The sequence below is a fragment of the Xenopus laevis genome, chromosome 1S (assembly GCF_017654675.1).
Source record: "Xenopus laevis strain J_2021 chromosome 1S, Xenopus_laevis_v10.1, whole genome shotgun sequence".
Lineage (NCBI taxonomy): Eukaryota > Metazoa > Chordata > Amphibia > Anura > Pipidae > Xenopus > Xenopus laevis.
Genome location: NC_054372.1, coordinates 117,248,460 through 117,256,361, shown reverse-complemented (window position 1 = coordinate 117,256,361; position 7,902 = coordinate 117,248,460). Strand labels below are relative to the sequence as shown.

Genomic DNA, 7,902 nt, shown 5'->3' with positions numbered 1-7,902 from the left:
CAAGGCTGCAGGCTGAGTTATACAGGGAACTCTGACTATCACCCATGTATTATAAGGGATAATGTACCCCCTACTGTAAACGATAGGGATATTAAAGTCAGTGAGGGGGTTGTTCTGTGACCATATAAGGGCACAAGGCTGCAGGCTGAGTTATACAGGGAACTCTGAGTATCACCCATGTATAATAAGAGTTATTGTACCCCCTACTGTAAACAATAGGGATATTAGAAGTCAGTGAGGGGTTGTTCTGTGACCATATAAGGGCACAAGGCTGCAGGCTGAGTTATACAGGGAACTCTGAGTATCACCCATGTATTATAAGGGATACTGCACCCCCTACTGTAAATAATGATATTATTAGTCACTGAGGGGTTGTTCTGTGACCATATAAGGGCACAAGGCTGCAGGCTGAGTTATACAGGGAACTCTATCACCCGTGTATTATATGGGTTATTGTACCCCCTACTGTAAACGATAGGGATATTATTAGTCACTGAGGGGTTGTTCTATGACCATATAAGGGCACACCATATAAGGGCACAAGGCCGCAGGCTGAGTTATACAGGGAACTCTGACTATCACCCATGTATTATAAGGGATACTGCACCCCCCTACTGTAAACGATAAGGATATTAGAAGTCACTGAGGGGTTGTTCTGTGACCATATAAGGGCACAAGGCTGCAGGCTGCGTTATACAGGGAACTCTAACTATCACCCATGTATTATAAGGCTAATGTACCCCCTAGGGCCTAATGTAAATGATAAGTATATATAGAAGTCGCTGAAGGGTTGCTCTGTGACCATATAAAAAACTTGTAAAGCCATAAAGATCTTTTCATTTTAACTTTTTTTACCAAGCTGGTGATTTGCGTAGTGAAGTAGGAGGGATTTCTCTTCTAAAAAATCCCTTGAGCGCTTCTCTGGTCGGCGTGCAGCTGAAGAAATATAAGAATGCGCACTTCAGACCTCACGCTTGCGCATTAGTGGCTTGCGCATATATTCCTGTTTGGCCGCTGCGCGAGGTGCTGATGTCTGCGCATGCGCAATTAAACGGCTGCCCAAAGCCGCTCCTGCCCAAAGCCGCACCTCAAGCGCTGACGTCATAATTTTCAGCGCATGCGCATAATCTGCAGAAGCCGCTCCTGCCCTCACAGTGACGCTGTGTGGGGGCGGGCTTGAACAGAGCAGAAGGGATCGCCGACACCGTCTAGCACTAGCTGTTTGCAAGACTGGGGACTTGCAAATCAGAGGCGTTCACAGCGTTTGTAAGCCTGTATTGAAGAAAATATACATTACAGGTAATAAAAGCATATTACATTTATGTTCATTTTAGCTCATTTAACATGTTTAAATGTAGTTGTTTTCAAGGTGAACAACCCCTTTAAGCTTGTGGGGGGCTGCAGCAACAAACTACTACAGGCAGAGGAGGGGCCACCCTAGACTTAAAGGGGAAGGAAACCTAGTTGGCCCCCCCTCCCGTGTGTTGCACACCATCCCTCCTCCCCCCTGGCCTACCCGTCCCGCTGGGAAAATGCACCTAACTTGTTATTTACCCTTCTGCGCAGGTCCAGTCCAGGGAGTTCACAGACGACATCTTCATCCACGCGATCTTCTTCCTGCTTTGACCAGCGCATGCGCAGTAGGAGCATTTCGCCGGTACGATCTACTGCGCATGCACCAAAAGTACTTTGTGACTTCTGGCGCATGCGCAGTAGATCCGTACCGGCGAAATGCTCCTACTGCGCATGCGACAAAACGCCGTTCAAAGCAGGAAGAAGATCGCGTGGAAGAAGATGTCGTCTGTGAACTCCCTGAACTGGACCTGGGCAGAAGGGTAAGTAACAAGTTAGGGGCATTTGCCCAGCGGGACAGGTAGGCCAGGGGGGAGGAGGGAGGGTGGGCAACACACGGGAGGGGGGGAGGGTTTTTGCGCCAACTAGGTTTCCTTCCCCTTTAAACTAATTGCTCAAAGCCTCAACTAGCTGTGTCCAGACTTGATCTACACTAATGCTGTCCACATTTTAATAATCACCACCCCTATGCAGAGCTTCCATTTTCTGTATTAATTATACTGGTGCATCAGGGGTATGTTTTGGTAGAATGAGTGTGGTATTTAAGGGGGTCTTCACAAAATGCACATAGTCAATTTTTGATTTTCTTAATTTATACGCTCTACTTAAACAGTCCCCTAGTTATACAATTACATAAGTTGTGAGTGATTTTATGGGCTTTGCAAATAAATTGATTTCCTACAAACTTGGCACCCAATATACAGGCTTAAGGGGTTATGTAATAAAAGGCACTAAGTTTGCCCAGGAGCAGTAACCCATAGCAACCAATCAGCAGGTAGAATTTACCAGTCACCTGTTTAAAAGCAAACAGCTTATTGGTTGCTATGGGCAAAAAATACTGAAGTTTCACATTGACACTCAAACTGATTACAAATGATAAATAACAACAAGGGGTTGGTGGTGGTGGTGGTGGTGGGGGTATTTGGAGTGTTCAGTAAGGTCTGGAATGATAAGGAGGGGAGGTACTCATCTATCCAAGGGTTCCAAACCCTTTCAAATGATTTGGGACAACCTCTATGGAAATATGTTTGTTGATACAAGGGACGAATAACCAGTTCAGGCATTACTTGACCTAACGTTATCTGACCTAACAATACATGTATTAAGCATACAAATTAGATGTGTTATATTGACATCTAGTGGCCATTGTTAGTTGTATTCCTTTTAGTCATTGGTGTACCCAACCCAGCAGGACACACAGCACTGATTTATATATCTGCCCCACCTTGTACCTTCTCTGATATCTTAAGAGGGTGGCAGGTGAATGTGAGAATATAAACAACCACCAGCTGACACTTCTGGGGTTTGGCATGGACTATTGAGATCATGGGAGTGGCTGGGTGCTGGAGAATTCAGCCAGTGACCCTTCTCTGGAGGCAATTGGTTGTCTGAATCAATCCAAATTGTGGCTAAATCTGAGGGTCTTGCAGTTCCCATGCTGACCCAAACATCACTAATTCCTTTCATAACAGTGTTGTTCCTTCATAAGGACATTTTTTAATGAACTTTAAAATGTATAGTAAGTCATTTTGTAAAACATTTGCCATAACCTCTGCAATTTAAAGTTAAGTAGAAGTTTTGACAAGCAGGGCAAAATTATGGCAGTGCAAAACTTTAAAGTTTGAGCAATGTATCAAAAAGTTGTCACGGCAAAAGTTGCAGTGAAAAAACAACTTTAGACAACAACGTAGTTTGTGCTTAAATATAGTATCTGCTGAGAAAAATTCACATGGTCTTAAATACGTTCTGTCCATTTTTGGTGTTTCACAATTTTTTCTGCAGTTTCACAATTTGTTACAGGTTATCGCAAGTGGGGGATGCAGGTATTAGCACTGGACTAGCCACAAACCAGTTAAGTAATCCAGAAACAATTGAAGAGCCAATACCTTGAATGCAGCAAACATGGTGAACCCAAATTTATTACGTGGTGCTCCAGACACTTTACACACGTTCAAAGGTTTCAGGACCACATGTCCCTTCCTCAGTGACTAAATGCCTAATATTTCTATTTGATAATCCTATGTATGCATGATTCCTAAATTCTCATGACTATGCAGTTTCCACATCTACACCACAGTGTTGTGCCAAGGCGTTGCTTTAAATTCTTTGTAGACATAGATCACAAAGCATATTCCATACTGGTTCATTTATAAAGCATGGTGGGTTGTCTTGCCCTTGGAATTGCTATATAACAATTAGGCATCTTATCTGCCCATGTATGGGACGTTCCGTCAGGTCTCCCTGAACAATTTCCGGCCAAAAATCTGGCAGTTATTGATTAGGCAGCTTTACTTTTTTTTCCCCATTTCCTTCATTGTAATCTGATCGTTTGTCCCTAGGGCCAAACAATCAGATTAACCCGATATCGCCCTGACTTTGGTGGGCATATCAAGTTAAGATCTGCTCTTTTGGAGACCTTGCAAAGTGGCTCTTGTTAACCTTGACTGGGATAGGGACCTTAGGTTATAAGATCCAATGGAGCAGAAACTGATGTAAATAATTTATAACCTCTGAAAAACGCTGCAGAATATGTTGACGCTAGATAGATATATAGATGTGGGCAGGGGCATAACTAGGGTGCACCGGAAAAAAAATCCTCAGAGGGGCCCAGCACACTCCGATCCCCAGCCTCCCACCTCCGCCCACTTCCTGCCTCTGCCTACTTCCCACCCTGATTCCATCCACTCTCTGTCGGACTTCACCACGTGTCTCTGCTTCCCCGCTGCAGGTAAGAGAGTGGCTGGGAAAGGAGGGGGTCTACTGGGGGTCTACTTCCTCTATAGCTACACCACTAAAAGTGGGGGTCGACAAAAAAACCTGGCTGCTTTATTGCATTATTAATTGTGGATCATGGAGCTATAACAGTATGTTTGCCAAAGCTAATGTGAGTGTCAGTAACAGTGACCATAAGTATATGTAAATACAATTCAGAACATGGGGCCTCAATTATTATTCAAAGGGATAAAATGGCATACATTTCCACTTTTACAATCATGTTCCGTGAATTGGATCCACATTCATAGAAAAGTATGATCTGAAAAATAACAGGTCAACCTCTGGGTGTGTTGGGGGCCCTAAAATTAATTTGCTGAGGGGCACAGTATCATCTAGTTTTGCCACTGAGCAAGGTTACCTTGTATATAATCATTGAAGGAAACAGTCACCCTGAAATAGTTTTAGAGAGACCTAGGGGCCGATTCACTAAGGGTCGAATATCGAGGGTTAATTAACCCTCGATATTCGACTAGGAATTAAAATCCTTCGACTTCAAATATCGAAGTCGAAGGATTTAGCGCAGATATTTCGTTCGAAGGATAATTCCTTCGATCGAACGATAAAATCCTTTGATTCGAAGGATTTTAATCCAACGATTGAAGGAATATCCTTCGATCAAAAAAAGTTAGCCAAGCCTATGGGGTCCTTCCCCATAGGCTAACATTGACTTCGGTAGCTTTTAGATGGCGAACTAGGGGGTCGAAGTTTTTTTTTTAAGAGACAGTACTTCGACTATCGAATAGTCGAACGATTTTTAGTTCGAATCCTTCGAGTCGTAGTCGAAGGTCGATGTAGCCCATTCGATGGTCGAAGTAGCCCAAAAAAACTTCGAAATTCTAAGTTTTTTACCTTCGAATCCTTCACTCGAAGTTAGTGAATCGGCCTATGCTAAAACTTACGGTATGATTCTACAGCAGCCCCAGACTCCCCAGCAATCACTTCAGATCTCTTCAGATAAACTGCATGAAGGAGTCAGTCCCTTTCTTCTGTAACAGAGAATTCCCCCAGCAAGGGCACAAGCATGCGCAGAGCATCCTCTCCAATCTCTACAGATAATTTATGCCACAGCAGCATACTTACAATTTTTAGTAAATATGAAATGTGTTGTGAAAATATGTCTGATGAAGGTGAACTTTGGTGATGTTCGAGGAGGTGAAAACTCACTCTTTAGTAACTATACTCCTGCCCCGATTGCTCTACATGAAAAGGCAGTACAGATTTTATCCAGGTTAATTATACATACATCATTGAATTCATTTGACTGGTGCAGTGGTTCTCCCATTTCTATCACCCACACTGCTTAAATAAAACCTGCAAACATTGGTATGAATTGAAAGGCCGCAGCTCCTTTATTAATCAGCATATTAATTACCAACATATTTTCTTTTAAAACAACATAAACAGATAAACATAACAGGAATGCTTGACCCATTATAGCGGCCCCCTGCCATGCCAGTCACCCTTATGCAACCACCTGCAAGGGCGGCATGTGAAAGCAGGACAGCCCAATCTAACTAGTGTTACATTGATTTGAAACAAAGGTATGTGTTTCTACTGTATAAGCGGATTTAATACAAGTGTTTATTATAACAGGTCCTGTGCATGGGAGCAGAACAGAATGACTTACCACTTGAGTATTGGAAGATGCTGCAAGACATAGAAACCAACAACTTCTCTGGCCATATTCCTATCATGGACCAGCTAAAAGATGCAACTGAGAAACTGCAAAGTGCTTTGTATCAGTAATGGAAATGAAGAGAAACTGAACTTACTGTCAGCCTCTGACCTGTTGTGAAAGAGACTGGACAACAATTGTAAAACAAGCGACTTCCTTCAGGGACTGGGTGGTTCATTTGATCTTTATTTGCTTGGAAATCAAAAAGAATCATTATACATCATTTTATTGATAGGTTTCCCCTCTGGGGACACTAGAGGGGGTCATTTATCAGTCATGGTGCAGTTGCAGAAATTGTGCACCCTGTATCGTGGGTGAGCAAGCACACCTGCACTTTCTGCAGAAATACAGCACTCACTATATAACAGCAGTTTTTTATATAATTCATTCTCTAAGTAACTTTACACATACGTAACTGCGTCTGTTATGGATGTTATTTATTTGTGAGACAGATTGCTGTTTAAAATGTACAGAATATAACAGAATGTACAGTAATATAATGGTATCCTTTTGTGTTCTCATACTTTAATAGAAATAAATATTTTGTGTATTTGTTATCTGTGTATATGGTCACAAATACTTATGTAACCTGAGAGAGACATTCATTCTGTGTACTAGGGAGATTTTTGTATACAGATTGTATTTGGGACACCATACTGTAGCATCAGCTTATATGATAGGCAAATTCTAACTTTCTGGTTGTTGATTCTCCATGACCACTAAACTTAGCTTCTCAACAGCTACTCAACAGCATGTGAGTGTCACAGACACTCCTAACAAAATCCAAGATGGGAAACTACTGTTGCAGCTTTGAAGGCCTGGATCATTGCTACTATAGAGATGCTGAACCTTTAGGCTGGTTCAATAAGTTTATTATTATATATCATATATTATTTCTGGCCATATTCATTTAGGGGTTAGTTCTTCTTTAACTCATACCAAATTTACAGGTATATGAAAACATTGCTCTATTAACCACCTATTATGTCTTACCTAAAAGAACCTTAAATTTGGGCTATTAGCAGTATTCTCAAATATTATATGAATTCACTTATCTAAACCCCCAAGGGATGCCACTCCATAAGTTAGGAATCACTGGTGTAAGGGGTTTGTTTAGTCCTTGATACTAAAGTTGGGAAATGGGATGAGTCTTAGAGGTAAGAGACAGTAAGATCCAATGTGGCACTAGAGACATATGAGGGTCGGCATAGAGCAGACTGGAGCAGGGTAGAGTGGCTATTGGACAGGACAGAGTGGGTGTAGAATGGGACAGACTAGAATAGACTATAGGTCAGAATAGGCAAGGTATCAAGGCTAGGATTCGTAGGCAAGGCAATGAGTCTCGGGCAAGACAAGGCAGAAGTAGCCAGAACTATGGACAGGCCACATGACTTAGATTACACAGCCAATGGTAAGAACGTCATTACATCAATACATTAGGAAGGAAGGAAAGAGAAGGTTTTATATAAGGAGCAGTAGCACTGACCTGTGATTGGCTAAATCCAAGGATGCGTGGATTTGAAACAGCCCTCAGAAAAGGCCAAAGTCAGCCGAGTGGCTTCATTCCTGGCCAGTGGTTAGGGAAAGGCAACCACAGGTCCCTGGTTCAATTCACAAGTAGCTTTACAAAGGCAAGACAGAGGTAAAGGCACTTTAATATAGTTGCTCAACTCTTCAAAACATCTTTCCATTGCCCATTCTTTACCTGCAAAGGTGGTAGACAATTGCTATGTATAGTAGTAATGTCTTCTATTAGTTTTCTTATTTACATTTAAAAATATGCATTAATAGAAGCCTGCTGTACAGAAACCCTTAATTAGGACAGGAATTAAATGAAACCTTATTTGTAAATGGGTAAAATTTCCCTTTGTGTTTTTTTA

At 42.0% G+C, this 7,902-nt stretch overlaps 1 long non-coding RNA gene across 1 annotated transcript; it reads left to right on the top strand.

Annotated features, from left to right (window-relative positions):
* Positions 1-1,920: 1,920 nt before the first annotated feature.
* LOC121399434 lies at positions 1,921-6,577 on the top strand. Its single transcript, XR_005965025.1, has 2 exons — positions 1,921-4,300; positions 5,941-6,577. It is a non-coding gene; the product is annotated as an uncharacterized LOC121399434 (long non-coding RNA).
* The last annotated feature ends 1,325 nt before the right edge of the window (positions 6,578-7,902 follow it).